Below are 15,696 nucleotides of genomic sequence, written 5' to 3' on the forward strand. Positions count from 1 at the left end.
TATTTTCCTCAATTACATTTCCAATGCTATCCCAAAAGTCCCCCATAGCGCCCCCCACTTCCCTACCCACCCATTCCCATTCTTTTGGCCCTGGCATTCCCCTATATTGGGGCATATAAAGTTTGCAAGTCCAATGGGCCTCTCTTTCCAGTGATGGCCGACTAGGCCATCTTTCGATACATATGCAGCTAGAGACAAGAGCTCCGGGGTTCTGGTTAGTACATCATGTTGTTCCAACAATAGGGTTGCAGATCCCTTTAGCTCCTTGGGTACTTTCTCTAGCTTCTCCATTGGGAGCCCTGTGATACATCCAATAGCTGACTGTGAACATCCACTCCTGTGTTTGCTAGGCCCCTGCATCGTCTCACAAGAGACAGCTATATTTGGGTCCTTTCAGCAAAATCTTGCTAGTGTATGCAATGGTGTCAGCGTTTAGAAGCTGATTATGGGATGGATCCCTGGATACGGCAGTCTCTAAATGGTCCATCCTTTCATCACAGCTACGAACTTTGTCTCTGTAACTCCTTCCCTGGGTGTTTTGTTCCCAATTCTAAGAAGGTGCACAGTGTCCACACTTTGGTCTTCATTCTTCTTGAGTTTCATGCGTTTATCAAATTGTATCTTATATCTTGGGTATCCTAAGTTTTGGGCTAATATCCACTTATCAGTGAATACATATTGTGTGAGTTCCTTTGTGATTGTGTTACTTCACTCAAGATGATGCCCTCCAGGTCCATCCATTTGGCTAGGCATTTCATAAATTCATTCTTTTTAATAGCTGAGTAGTACTCCATTGTGTAAATGTACCATAATTTCTGTATCCATTCCTCTGTTGAGGGACATCTGGGTTCTTTCCAGCTTCTGGCTATTATAAATAGGGCTGCTATGAACATAGTGGAGCATGTGTCCTTTTTACCGGTTGGGACATCTTCTGGATATATGCCCAGGAGAGGTATTGCTGGATCCTCCGGTAGTACTATGTCCAATTTTCTGAGGAACCACCAGACTGATTTCCAGAGTGGTTGTACAAGCTTGCAATCCCACCAACAATGGAGGAGTGTTCCTCTTTCTCCACATCCTCGCCAGCATCTGCTGTCACCTGAATTTTTGATCTTAGCCATTCTGACTGGTGTGAGGTGGAATCTCAGGGTTGTTTTGATTTGCATTTCCCTGATGATTAGGGATGTTGAACATTTTTTCAGGTGTTTCTCTGCCATTCGGTATTCCTCAGGTGAGAATTCTTTGTTCAGTTCTGAGCCCCATTTTTTAATGGGGTTATTTGACTTTCTGGAGTCCACCTTCTTGAGTTCTTTATATATATTGGATATTAGTCCCTTATCTGATTTAGGATAGGTGAAGATCCTTTCCCAATCTGTTGGTGGTTTTTTTGTCTTATTGATGGTGTCTTTAGCCTTGCAGAAGCTTTGTAGTTTCATGAGGTCCCACTTGTCAATTCTCGATCTTACAGCACAAGCCATTACTGTTCTATTCAGGAATTTTTCCCCTGTGCCCATATCTTCAAGGCTTTTCCCCACTTTCTCCTCTATAAGTTTCAGTGTCTCTGGTTTTATGTGAAGTTCCTTGATCCACTTAGACTTGACCTTAGTACAAGGAGAAAGGAATGGATCGATTCGCATTCTTCTACATGTTAACAACCAGTTGTGCCAGCACCATTTGTTGAAAATGCTGTCTTTCTTCTACTGGATGTTTTTAGCTCCCTTGTCGAAGATCAAGTGACCGTAGGTGTGTGGGTTCATTTCTGGGTCTTCAATTCTATTCCATTGGTCTATTTGTCTGTCACTATACCAGTACCATGCAGTTTTTATCACAATTGCTCTGTAGTAGAGCTTTAGGTCCAGCATGGTGATTCCACCAGAGGTTCTTTTATCCTTGAGAAGAGTTTTTGCTATCCTAGGTTTTTTGTTATTCCAGATGAATTTGCAGATTGCACTTTGTAATTCGTTGAAGAATTGAGTTGGAATTTTGATGGGGATTGCATTGAATCTGTAGATTGCTTTTGGCAAGATAGCCATTTTTACAATGTTGATCCTGCCAATCCATGAGCATGGGAGATCTTTCCATCTTCTGAGATCTTCTATAATTTCTTTCTTCAGAGACTTGAAGTTTTTATTATACAGATCTTTCACTTCCTTAGTTAGAGTCACGCCAAGATATTTTATATTATTTGTGACTATTGAGAAGGGTGTTGTTTCCCTAATTTCTTTCTCAGCCTGTTTATTCTTTGTGTAGAGAAAGGCCATTGATTTGTTTGAGTTAATTTTATATCCAGCTACTTCACTGAAGCTGTTTATCAGGCTTAGGAGTTCTCTGGTGGAATTTTTAGGGTCACTTATATATACTATCATATCATCTGCAAAGAGTGATATTTTGACTTCATCTTTTCCAATTTGTATCCCTTTGATCTCCTTTTGTTGTCGAATTGCTCTGGCTAGGACTTCAAGTACAATGTTGAATAGGTATGGAGAAAGTGGACAGCCTTGTCTAGTCCCTGATTTTAGAGGGATTGCTTCAAGCTTCTCACCATTTACTTTGATGTTGGCTACTGGTTTGCTGTAGATTGCTTTTATCATGTTTAGGTATGGGCCTTGAATTCCTGATCTTTCCAAGACTTTTATCATGAATGGGTGTTGGATCTTGTCAAATGCTTTTTCCGCATCTAATGAGATGACCATGTGGTTTTTGTCTTTGAGTTTGTTTATATACTGGATTACGTTGATGGATTTCCGTATATTGAACCATCCCTGCATCCCTGGGATGAAACCTACTTGGTCAGGATGGATGATTGTTTTGATGTGTTCTTGGATTTGGTTAGCAAGAACTTTATTGAGGATTTTTGCATCAATATTCATAAGGGATATTGGTCTGAAGTTTTCTATCTTTGTTGGGTCTTTTTGTGGTTTAGGTATCAGAGTAATTGTGGCTTCATAGAATGAGTTGGGTAGAGTACCTTCTGTTTCTATTTTGTGGAATAGTTTGTGAAGAACTGGGATTAGATCTTCTTTGAAGGTCTGATAGAACTCTGCACTAAACCCATCTGGTCCTGGGCTTTTATTAGTTGGGAGACTATTAATGACTGCTTCTATTTCTTTGGGGGATATAGGGCTGTTTAGATCATTAACCTGATCTTGATTCAACTTTGGTACCTGGTATCTGTCTAGGAACTTCTCCATTTCATCCAGGTTCTCCAGTTTTCTTGAGTATAGCCTTTGGTAGAAGGATCTGATGGTGTTTTGGATGTCTTCAGGATCTGTTGTTATGTCTCCTTTTTCATTTCTGATTTTGTTAATTAGGATGCTTTCCCTGTGCCCTCTAGTGAGTCTGGCTAAGGGTTTATCTATCTTGTTGATTTTCTCAAAGAACCAGTTCCTTGATTGGTTGATTCTTTGAATAGTTTTTCCTGTTTCCACTTGGTTGATTTCACCCCTGAGTTTGATTATTTCCTGCCGTCTACTCCTCTTGGGTGAATTTGCTTCCTTTTGTTCTAGTGCTTTTAGGTGTGTTGTCAAGCTGCTAATGTGTGCTCTCTCTAGTTTCCTTTTGGAGGCACTCAGAGCTATGAGTTTTCCTCTTCGAAATGCTTTCATTGCGTCCCATAAGTTTGGGTATGTTGTGGCTTCATTTTCATTGAACTCTAAAAAGTCCTTAATTTCTTTCTTTATTCCTTCCTTGACCAAGGTATCATTGAGAAGAGTGTTGTTCAGTTTCCACGTGAAGGTTGGCTTTCTATTATTTATTTTGTTATTGAAGATCAGCCTTAGTCCATGGTGATCTGATAGGATGCATGGGACAATTTCAATATTTTTGTATCTGTTGAGACCTGCTTTGTGACCAATTATGTGGTCAATTTTGGAGAAGGTACCATGAGGTGCTGAGAAGAAGGTATATCCTTTTGTTTTAGGATAGAATGTTCTGTAGATATCTGCCAGATCCATTTGATTCATAATTTCTCTTAGTTTCACTGTGTCCCTGTTTAGTTTCTGTTTCCATGATCTGTCCATTGGTGAAAGTGGTGTGTTGAAGTCTCCCACTATTATTGTATGAGGTGCAATGTGTGCTTTGAGATTTACTAAAGTTTCTTTAATGAATGTGGCTGCCTTTGTATTTGGAGCATAGATATTCAGGATTGATAGTTCCTCTTGGAGGATTTTACCTTTGATGAGTATGAAGTGTCCCTCCCTGTCTTTTTTAATGACTTTGGGTTGGAAGTCAATCTTATCAGATATTAGAATGGCTACTCCAGCTTGTTTCTTCATGCCATTTGCTTGGAAAATTGTTTTCCAGCCTTTCATTCTGAGGTAGTGTCTATCCTTTTCTCTGAGATGAGTTTCCTGTAAGCAGCAAAATGTTGGGTCTTGTTTGTGTAGCCAGTTTGTTAGTCTATGTCTTTTTATAGGGGAGTTGAGTCCATTGATATTAAGAGATATTAAGGAAAAGTAATTGTTGTTTCCTGTTATTTTTGTTGTTTAAGTTGGCATTTTGTTCTTGTGGCTGTCTTCTTTTAGGTTTGTTGAGGGATTACCTTCTTGTTGTTTCTAGGGCGTGGTTCCTGTCCTTGTATTGTTTTTTTTCTGTTATTATCCTTTGAAGGGCTGGATTCGTGGAGAGATAATGTGTGAATTTGGTTTTGTCGTGGAATACTTTGGTTTCTCCATCTATGTTAATTGAGAGTTTGGCTGGGTATAGTAGCCTGGGCTGGAATTTGTGTTCTTTTAGTGTCTGTATAACATCCGTCCAGGATCTTCTGGCTTTCATAGTCTCTGGTGAAAAATCTGGTGTAATTCTGATAGGCTTGCCTTTATATGTTACTTGGCCTTTTTCTCTTACTGCTTTTAGTATTCTATCTTTATTTAGAGCATTTGTTGTTCTGATTATTATGTGTCGGGAGGTATTTCTTTTCTGGTCCAGTCTATTTGGAGTTCTGTAGGCTTCTTGTATGTTCATGGGCATCTCTTTCTTTAGATTTGAGAAGTTTTCTTCTATAATTTTGTTGAAGATGTTTGCTGGTCCTTTGAGTTGAAAATCTTCATTCTCATCCACTCCTATTATCCGTAGGTTTGGTCTTCTCATTGCGTCCTGTATTTCTTGGATGTTTTGAGTTAGGATCTTTTTGCATTTTACATTTTCCTTGATTGTTGTGCAGATGTTCTCTATGGAATCTTCTGCACCTGAGATTCTCTCTTCCATCTCTTGTATTCTGTTGCTGATGCTCATATCTATGGTTCCAGATTTCTTTCCTAGGGTTTCTATCTCCAGCGTTGCCTCATTTTGGGTTTTTCTTTATTGTGTCTACTTCCGTTTTTAGGTCTAGTATGGTTTTGTTCATTTCCATCATCTGTTTGGATGTGTTTTCCTGTTTTTCTGTAAGGACTTCTACCTGTTTGATTATGTTATCCTGTTTTTCTTTAAGGATTTGTAACTCTTTAGCTGTGTTCTCCTGCAATTCTTTAAGGGATTTTTGTGCTTCCTCTTTATTGTCTTCTGCCTGTTTAGTAGTGTTCTCCTGCATTTCTTTAAGTGTGTTATTAAAGTCCTTCTTGAAGTCCTCCATCATCATCAGGAGATATGCTTTTAAATCCGTGTCTAGCTTTTCCGGTGTGTTGGGGTGCCCTGGACTGGGCGAAGTGGGGGTGCTGGGTTCTGATGATGGTGAGTGGTCTTGGTTTCTGTTAGTAAGATTATTACGTTTACCTTTCGCCATCTGGTAATCTCTGGGGTTAGTTGTTATCGTTGTCACTGTTTAAAGATTAGAGCAGAAGCTGTGTTCCACTCACCAGCAGTCCCAAAATCCTGTGGCAGGGGTCGTGGGTAGCTGGCGGGTGTCAGGCAACCCTGCGCTCCTGCTACCCAGGCGCTGATCCGGCCGGGATGAGGCCTGTGGCCCTACTCAGGCCGGTTTCTGCTTCCCTAACTAATGCAGTCTCAGGTCCCGAGCACTTGGATTGGAGCAGAAGCTGTGCTCCACTCACCAGAAGTCTTAAGATCCTGTGGCGGGTGTTGTGGGTAGCTGGCGAGTGTCAGCCGACCCTGCGCCCCAGCTGCCCCGGTGCTTTTCTGACCGGAAGAGGGTTGTGGCCCTATGTAGGCCGGATTTCTCTCTCCCCAACCAGAGCAGTCTCAGGTCCCGCGTGATTGGACTGGAGCAGAAGCTGTGTTCCACTCACATGCAGTCCCAAAATCCTGCGGCAGGGGTCGTGGGTAGCTGGCGGGTGTCAGGCAACCCTGCGCTCCTGCTACCCCGGGGGCTGATCCGGCCGGGATGAGGCCTGTGGCCCTACTCAGGCCGGTTTCTGCTTCCCTAACTAATGCAGTCTCAGGTCCCGAGCACTTGGATTGGAGCAGAAGCTGTGCTCCACTCACCAGAAGTCTTAAGATCCTGTGGCGGGTGTTGTGGGTAGCTGGCGAGTGTCAGTCGACCCTGCACCCCAGCTGCCCCCCAGTCATAGTGTTTTATACAACAGTATAGAAGTAACTAAAACATATTCTGACAACAGTAAATTCTTACCATGACTGGCAAATATATATGTACTTGCACTCTGTGTGTGTGTGTGTGTGTGTGTGTGTGTGTGTGTGTGTGTGCATGCGTGCATGTGAAACATGCTGGAGAGACCCAAAAGAGTGAAGAACGGTAGAGTCAGGAATATAGTCTCCTTCAGAGACTGTAGGACTCTAAGGATGTTTTTTGTTTTTTTTTTGGTTTTTTGGTTTTTTAGCTTGGATGAACCACCAAACATTTCCTAATGTTAGTGCACAGATGTGTAAAATCAGCATAATATTGCTATTTCATTAGGATGCAATGTAGATTAAATGTTTTACACACAAGACAATTAGGATGTGGCTGATAGACAGTATTTGAAAGTTCACCCTGTTATTACAATAAACATAAGGATTGCTTTATCCGAGGAACCTCTGCTATAAATCCTTAATACACCTATTTAAATGTCTTATAAGCACAGCAAATTGTAAATGAATTGTTTAGAGATTCCAATTCTTACTCAATTATCCTGTGAGTTCAGGGCTTGTTTTTCAATTGTCTTCACTTAGAAGACAAAACCTGAGTAAAGATGTCTAAAGACCACTAGAGGCAGTAAGTAGCATCCAGTCCAGCACTCTAACATAATTTCTCCCCTCCCCTGCTTCCTCCCAAGTGGGAAGCAAGTGCCAGGTTTAAAGAAGAGAGGAAGAAGGAAATAATTTAAGTGGAGATTTGATGGTTCTCCTGTGTCACCAAGCAAATGGTCTTTCTGGTTTGCTGCATGGGAAAAGGATGGAGGGAAATAGTCACAAGAATGAAGTAGAGACTAATGGAAAGTCAGTGTCACAGAGCAGAAAGAAACTCCATGCAAAGGAGCTGGCAGGGGTGGGCACTAATACACAGTCTTTGCTCACATCTAAGATTCTTATGATTAGAATATAATTTCTGTCAGTTACTGTCAATCATAAAAACTGATCCTGATCCTGGGTTCTGCTCATTTCTTTTTGTTTGTTTGTTTTTTGGTTGGTTGGTTGGTTTGTCTGTTTTACTTTTTGTTTTTTATATTAATAGCTACTAAGATACGATTCACACAAGAGTAAGTCCAATGTTTTTTAAGTATGTTATTAAGACTTTTAAACCAGGCAACATACACGAGCTGGTCCAAGGACCCTGACACAAATAAAACAAAGGACTGCCTGGTCAAGCCTCAGTGGGAGAACAAGACATATCTAACCCTTGAGAGACTTGAGGCCCCAGAGAGTTGGAAGGCATGGCAGTGGTGTGGGGACATCCTCTTGAAGACATGGGGAGGAGAAATGGGATGAGGAACTGTGGGAGGGCAGACTGGGGCTGGGGGTGGGGGCAACAACTGGACTGTAAAAATAAATAGATAGATAGATAGATAGATAGATAGATAGATAGATAGATAGATAGATAAGACTTTGGGGAACTCCCAAAGAACTTGCTCTGTGAGTTGTATGAGTAGCCCCTCTCGTACTTCAGTCTGTAATCCATCTTGTTCTTGGGTACTGAAGGAATGAGGTAACCAACTCCATCCTATTGCCTGTGGAGATTCAGCTGTATCTATACTTTTGATGAATGCCCTTTCTTTCTCCGGTGTCCTGTCAAAACCAATTGGCCAGAAAGGAGGCTTTGCCTCCAGACACCCACTCGATTAATTGTCTTAAGTATGACTTGCTATACAGTTCAAGAAGACAAAGTGAATGCAGGCAATGTCACTTACTTGCTCGTGTGTGTCTTACTGGCACCCTTTCTCCAGAATGTGTGGTGGGCTCCTCATTGGCAGGTGCCTGTTAATAGAATTGGATATTGAAATGTCACCAATGATTTGTAATGGGCCAAGTTCAGTTGTCCTGTTTCCTTGTTGTTGGCTGGTGTTTGACATTACCACACACCTCATTACCTTTGCTCTCCTCACACTTTCTTGGCTGTTCCCTAATTTACTTGATTGACTCACTCTTTCTCAACCTGATCACATTGCAGAAATTGGGCTTCCAGAGCTGGGGCTAGAGTTTGGTACAGAGTGCTATCAGGTTCGTACAAGGCAAATGTTCTAGTCTCTGTTTATTTCAGACACTCTCATGGTGCTTAGACACACATACAGGCAAAATGCCTGCACACATTAAACAATGGGAAAAAAATGGAAAGATGTCCAGTTATATCTGGTATTCAAGCTTACCGTGTTGCTAATTCGAGAACCTTAGATTTTAGCTAATAAATAGCTTCAAAAACATGATGACATAGCAAATATTCTTCCTGCTTTGTAATCATGTGACTAAATTCTCAATATTAACATGCAAAGAAAGGTGTTATGTAGACTTCTAGAATCCTAAGTTTGCTGTCACTCTTGCTATGTGGTTTAGCACAATAGAGGATGGCTGGAGCCCCAGTTGCCATTATGAAATGATAGATTAAAATAGTTACCCATTTTCTTACAAAATGTAACTACTCAAGTGATCTAGGATCCGTCAAAGATTTTCTTTCTAACAGAAAAGTAAAAGGGTTCACTATTATCACTTTGGACAACTTCTCTTCTATTTTATAAGCTTGTTTATAACAAATAACTTTTTTTTTGGGGGGGGGGGGTTCGAGACAGGGTTTCTCTGTATAGCCGTGGCTGTACTAGAACTCACTTTGTAGACCAGGCTGGCCTCGAACTCAGAAATCCACCTGCCTCTGCCTTCCGAGTGCTGGGATTAAAGGCGTGTGCCACCACGCCCAGCAACAAATAATTTTTTTTTTTTTTTGGTTTTTCCGAGACAGGGTTTCTCTGTGTAGCCCTGGCTGTCCTGGAACTCACTTTGTAGACCAGGCTGGCCTCGAACTCAGAAATCCTCCTGCCTCTGCCTCCCGAGTGCTGGGATTAAAGGCGTGCGCCACCACGCCCGGCAAATAATTTTTTAAGAGTACAAATTTATCAGTCACTTGAACAAATATATACTGAACTCCTATAGATATATTTTATCACACTGCAGAGTATTATTTCATGAAATCCAAAATTTAATTGAAAAAATATAATTTATATATGTATGAAATTCTGTGACATATTTAAAATGCTTGACTGCATACAGTGGAAAATACACTTAAAGTACTTCTCATAACTTACAAAGCTCTGTTGGAAAAACAAAACAAAAGCAAACCTTCACATGGTCCTGGCAATATACTAGTGTGTCTGCCATATTCTACCCTCCTAAGGCAGTAATCTAAGAAAACTGACATAAACACTGATTTCTTACATGGGACTTTCAGGGATTTTCTGTTTATATCTCATTGGCTAATTAAGAGCTTCATGGTTTCCATAGATTCAGAGGACATTGAAAGAGAGTGTCCATAGTCTTACGGTGATTGATGTGCAGCAGGGTTTGGAGTTGGGGGATGATACCCAGAGTTGGGCTTCCCGTTCTCAAAAGACAAGGGCAAGGTGGACTGTTTGGGGGGAGGACTTGTGTGAGGGGTAATGGAGGGGGTGGGGGACTTATATTGAGATGTAAAGTGAATAAATAAATAAATAAATTAGAAATAAAAGGAATAGTGTGATATATCTTTGAAGAAGCATGCCCTCCTAGGTATCAAGATGGAAAGAACGTCATAACTATCCAACTTGACTATGTCAAGAAAAGTATCCAAGAATGTCTGAGTATCACCCTGCTACTTTGAGAAGCAATTATTGTAGTTCTCTGAAGTGGGCAGTTAGTTTCATAGTATGCTAATCAAAGACCAAAGCCAGATGAGACATGAAATCCAGCTGGACCACCTTTTGTAACTTGTGAGAGGATGTAGTATAGTTCATGTCAAACAAAATATTTAGATGCAAAGTTTTTATTAACTTGAATTACAATGTGGGGGAAATGACATATAATGTTAAAACTTTCCTCTTCACATTCCAATTTAAATAACATTGTTAAGCATCTCTCTGCCTTTGGTAAAATATAGTCTCTTAAAATGTTTAGAAGAATGGGTATAAATAAACTTCAAACAAAAAATTAAAATTGCCAACATGGTTACAGTTTCAAAATATGAACAAAAATTTTTGAAAGATTGAGCTTGGAATTAGGAACAATTGGGGGGATGATTAAAATTAGCCTTACTGTTATATTTCATAAAGCTAAAGCCAATTTGGACTTAAAAATGGAAGAAAAATCATAAGTCAAATGACTCACTTATAGAGTATGTCAATCAGAATGGATCACCTTCCGGCCTGTGGTCATTCAAAGTCAAAATCCTGGTTCACAGTTGACATTCCCTTCAGCCTTTCTTTGGGTTCCTTGGCTAAGCTGACATTGTATGAGACTGAGTCACCCATCCCAACACCCACATTCCATCCAAATCTTTATTACAAGTCAAAGGTCACCAAGCTGCTGGGAATGACAGCTCTATAAATACTCTCAAGCATTTTTCTCTACCTTTCTTTTTCTTTTTCTTTCATTCTCTTCTCTTTTTGTAATGAAATTACCCTATTGCAATAAACACATAAATATAATTCCACATACTTGGATTAAGACATCCACTCAAACACTTTCCCAGTCTTAGACATTATACATCCCTGTGAATTTCTATACAATAAGAATGGTCATTCTGAAGCTATGAAGCTCCATTTAGTGTTTACATTTTCACTGTCAATTAATTTTATTTATACTTATTGTCCTAGTTTGTTTCTCTGTTGCTATCATAACACTGAACAAAACTATCTTGGGGAAGAAAGGGGTTTGTTTGGCTTACAAGTTATAATGTATTATTCAAGGATGTCAACATGAACTCAAGAGAGGACCCTGAAGGCAGAAAGTGGGGGCAGAGACAACGGAGGAATGCTGCACACTGGCTTGCTTTCCATGACTTGCTCAGCTTGCTTTTCTTATAGAAGAAAGGACCAACTCCCTATGGTTGGTACCCTCCAAAATTAATCATTATTCAAGAAAATGTCTCAAGGATTTTCTCACAGGTAATTTAATGGAGGCAGTTTCAATATTTCCTCTTCCCAGATGACAAATTCCCAGATGAAAAATCACTAAGCAGGACACTTACCTATCACAAAAAAAGAAAAGAAAATCGATGACAAAGCTGAAACTAGAAAATCAATTATAGCTCTTTTATTCTCTTTCATGATGCATGTGTCCTGTAGCTTGCATTCCATCCTTCTTCCTCACTTAATATCATCCTTTTGATTTTGTTCTTTGAAGGCTTCTTCTGTATTCATACAGTTTTGCATATATGAATGCATATACTATAGACTAGAATCTTCAAATGAGGAAAAACATTTGTGTGTGTTTATGTGTGTGTGTGAGTGAGTGATATTTACATTGTCTAATTATGAGCTTATGAAATTTATATTGGATTCCTTTTATATTCAAATAAATCAACAATAATCATGAATGTGCAAATATCTCTATGGTAGTATCTGTCATTTCCTGAGTATATCCAAGGAGTGAAATAGCTGAGTCAGATGGTAGTTCTTTTAATTTTTTAAGGTTCCTCAAAATCGATTTCCATGATGTCTGTATTAATTTGTTCTCCCACCAGCAGAAGATAGAGTTTTCCTTTTCCCACACCCTCTACAGCAGGTGTCAGATTTCTTGATGGTGGTCATTTGACCATAGTAGGGTAGAATCTCAAGGTACTTTTAGAGTCCTTAATGTCTAAGGATGCTGAATACTTTTTAAAAGTAGTTATTGGCATTTATGCTTCTTCTTTGAAAGCTGTTCATTTCAGTAGCCTGTTTATTGATTAGCAGTTTTATTTCCTTGGTATTTTCTGCAGTTCTTGGTATATTCTGGTTGTTAGCTCCCTGCATGAGTTATAGATGGTAAAGAGATACTCCCATTGAAAATCACTTAAGTCTTCACATGTGATTGAACTGAAATTCTGTAACTTACTTATTTCAACTCAGAAACCTACAGGTTCCTGACAGTCCTTAATATTCCCAATGATAAAACTGACTATAAAGTCAGTGAATGAGAAGTAACAATACCCAAGGGAGGTGGTGGGAAAGTAGAAGACTGTCTGGGTTTGCTCATACTTTCTTTATTGTATTGAGACCCATGAAGAGATCTCATGGAAGCCACAGGTATTATTGCCTACGCTGCCTCTACAAATTTTTAGGAAGTAAGTGATGCTGAGATGCTTTTAAGAGAACAAGCTACATTCATACCTTTAATATTGAATTAAATTTATTTTTACCTCACTTAGCATACAGTAAAATCTCACCACTAAGTTCTCTGGACCCATCACTCTAAACAAAGTAGACCTAACTAATAAATTGCATATTGCTGTGCCTCTGCTTTGAACTCAGTGACAAAATATGCTGTTCTAGGCAAGCAAGAAGGTAACAGGTGATTGTTCAGAGTTTGTCAACTGTTAATTCATTTTCACTTGATATTACTATTTTGATTTTATTTTCTATTTCTTTTGAGTCAATTTTGACGCATTTTATCTTTCAAGGAACACGTGGTTTTTTTTTCTTTTATCTTTTATTGTTTATTAACATTTAAAATGTTATCTCCCTTCCCTGTTTCCTCTCTGCAACTGCCCCTAGCCCATTCCCCCTCCACCTGCTTCTTATGAGGGGGCGCCCCCACCCTCCCACCCACTCCTGCCTCACCAGCCCTAGCATTCCTCTATGTGGGGGCATAGAGCCTCCACAGGACCAAGGCCTCCCCTCCCATTGATGCTAGATAAGGCCATCCTCTTCTACAAATGCAGTTGGAGCCATGGGTCCCTCCACTCTTTCGTTAGTGCTTTAGTTCCTGGGAGCTAGTGGGGTTGGGGGTGTCTGGGTTGGTTGATTTCGTTGTCCTTTCTATGAGGTTGCAAACCCCTTCAGCTCCTTTAGTCCTTTCCCTAACTCCTCCACTGTGGTCCCTGTGATTGGTCTAATGGTTGGCCGTGAGCATCGGCATCTGTATTGGTCAGGTTCTGGCACAGCCTCTCAGGGGACTATACAAGGCTCCTGTCAGCAAGCACTTCTTGACATCAGCAATAGTGTCTGGGCTCAGGGTCTGCAGATGGGATGAATCCCTAGGTGGGGTGGTCTCTGGAAACTTGTGTTTTATGTGTATACAATGTCTACATGAAAGTTTGCTTTGTGTATTTGCAATATATCTGCTATATTAACTTATATCATTCTTGCCATATTCAAATTCTAGCAGAGAAAAGACATTCCTGTCCACTTGTCCAATGGATTCAGTCTTATCCTTACCCCAAATATAAAGATCAAGACTAATATTCTACACAAATATTTTTAGTGAGTGACATATTTACAGCACTGAACTCTAAGAAGAAAAGGAAAAGAAAGAGAAAAAACTGTAAAAGTCAGGATACAACATTTTGAACTACATTTTATTTAAAAAAATTTGCTAAAGTTGTATTTATGCACTTCTAGATAAATGTTCCCATCCCTAACTCATCGTCCTCCCATTTCCTTTCTTAAAGTTTGTAATTTATCTATTTGTTCTTTTGGAAACTACCAATCTTTTTGGAGCTCTCCTCACTGGCTTTGTTATTCCTGTCTTAGAGAAACAGGCTTCTTCCCAGTGAAAGTTTCAAAAGGGCTTTTCCCAAAAGGACCATACCACAATGAACTGACAGCTTGGGCAATCATTCTAGGAAGTGTCTCCCTGTAAGTTGGCCAGACAGGATGAAATTAGACAACTTTCTTTGAAATGCTAGAGACAGGAAGAAATAAGACACACAGGAACGAAGAGTCTTTAGATGCCAAAATGACCTTCTGCACACTGAATAAAGTAGTCAAGCACCAAGATGGAAGCCTATAAAGGTCACTGATGTCTTCGCTCTTTTTTTTTTTTTCCCCCTCTCAAAGTTATTTTTGAAATTAAAGAATTTGTTATCAGGCTAAATAAAATTAACAAAAACAATAAATAAAGGAAGGCCCTTCCATGTGGTGTGTGTGGAGGCAGGAGTGCCTCAGTACACATGTTGATGCAATCAGAGTCATGCAGCATCACAATCTATTGTTCTATTTTCATCATGGAGTTTCACTAATCTCTGAGTCCTACTCCGAAATGTCCCTCGATCCCTGCACTGTCCCATTGCTCTAATTGTATGATCACTGCCAAGTATTCCATTCAGCAGGATATAGATGTAATAATGGTGCCCACAATTGTAATTTTTAAACCATTTTTGAGTGAAAATGTGGTATGAATTTATAAACTGTAAGGTTTGTCATTTTTTCATATAATTAAATTTGACAATTTTAGTTTTCTATGGGCAAATTTTGACAAATCAGGGCCTTTTGTCCCTGTATCTGTGTCTGTGTCTGTATCATCTGTATCTGTATCTATATCTATATGGATGATGAACAGGTAGATAGCTATAGATATAATAACATTTCACAAATCTAATTTTGCATAAGTGTTATATACTAAAGAAGTTTGTTATGATTTGGGACACATTTAAAAAGTATGCCCAGATCAAATTCTACCTCCCTTTGTGCCCCAACCCTTCTCACCACCCACTCATCACTAGAGTGTGCCCTGGGTAACTTTGTTTTAGTGTCCACATGCAGTAGAGACTATATGGCTGTTACTTGTGGCTATCTTTTGGTATGTCTCTTTTTTTTTTTAATCATCTAAAATAATACACTTTATGTCTGGCCATTTTGCTACATATGTAAGGATTTCGTTCTTGTTTATTGTTAATATTCAATTATAACTATATACATTTTTTACATAATTCCATTCATGGGTACATGAGTTAACATTAACATATTATCATTTGTATAATAAGCCACAATAAACATGAGTTTGTTGGTATATCTTTGATAAACTGATTTTATTTTATTGTATTTTTACCTGTTCAAAGGTTGAAGTCAAACCCTCTGACTAATCTATTTGGTCTAAAATGCTTAACAAAATAGAGTAAGCAAAAGGAGAGCAAGTGTGGATGCAAAACAATGAAAGCTGGGGTGGATCTGAGATGGGAGAGCCAGCCTCACACAAGCTGTCTTGGGGTAGAATCAAGAAAAGATATCAATAACCACAGTGTGAGTCCAAGGCTGTCCTGTCCAAGTCCATTTGGCTTCAAACTCCATTAAGCCCTCCCATTTTACTGCTTATTTGTAGTGCATGCCTATTTTATTTCTTGGTAAAATTTATGTCTTCCAGATATCAAAATTTTATGTAAAACTGATAGTCACATGTAACCTGTAGCCAGTTAACATCTGAAGGCAA

The sequence above is a fragment of the Mus caroli genome, unplaced genomic scaffold (assembly GCF_978045245.1).
Source record: "Mus caroli unplaced genomic scaffold, Mus_caroli_1 scaffold_11, whole genome shotgun sequence".
In the NCBI taxonomy this organism is placed as follows: domain Eukaryota; kingdom Metazoa; phylum Chordata; class Mammalia; order Rodentia; family Muridae; genus Mus; species Mus caroli.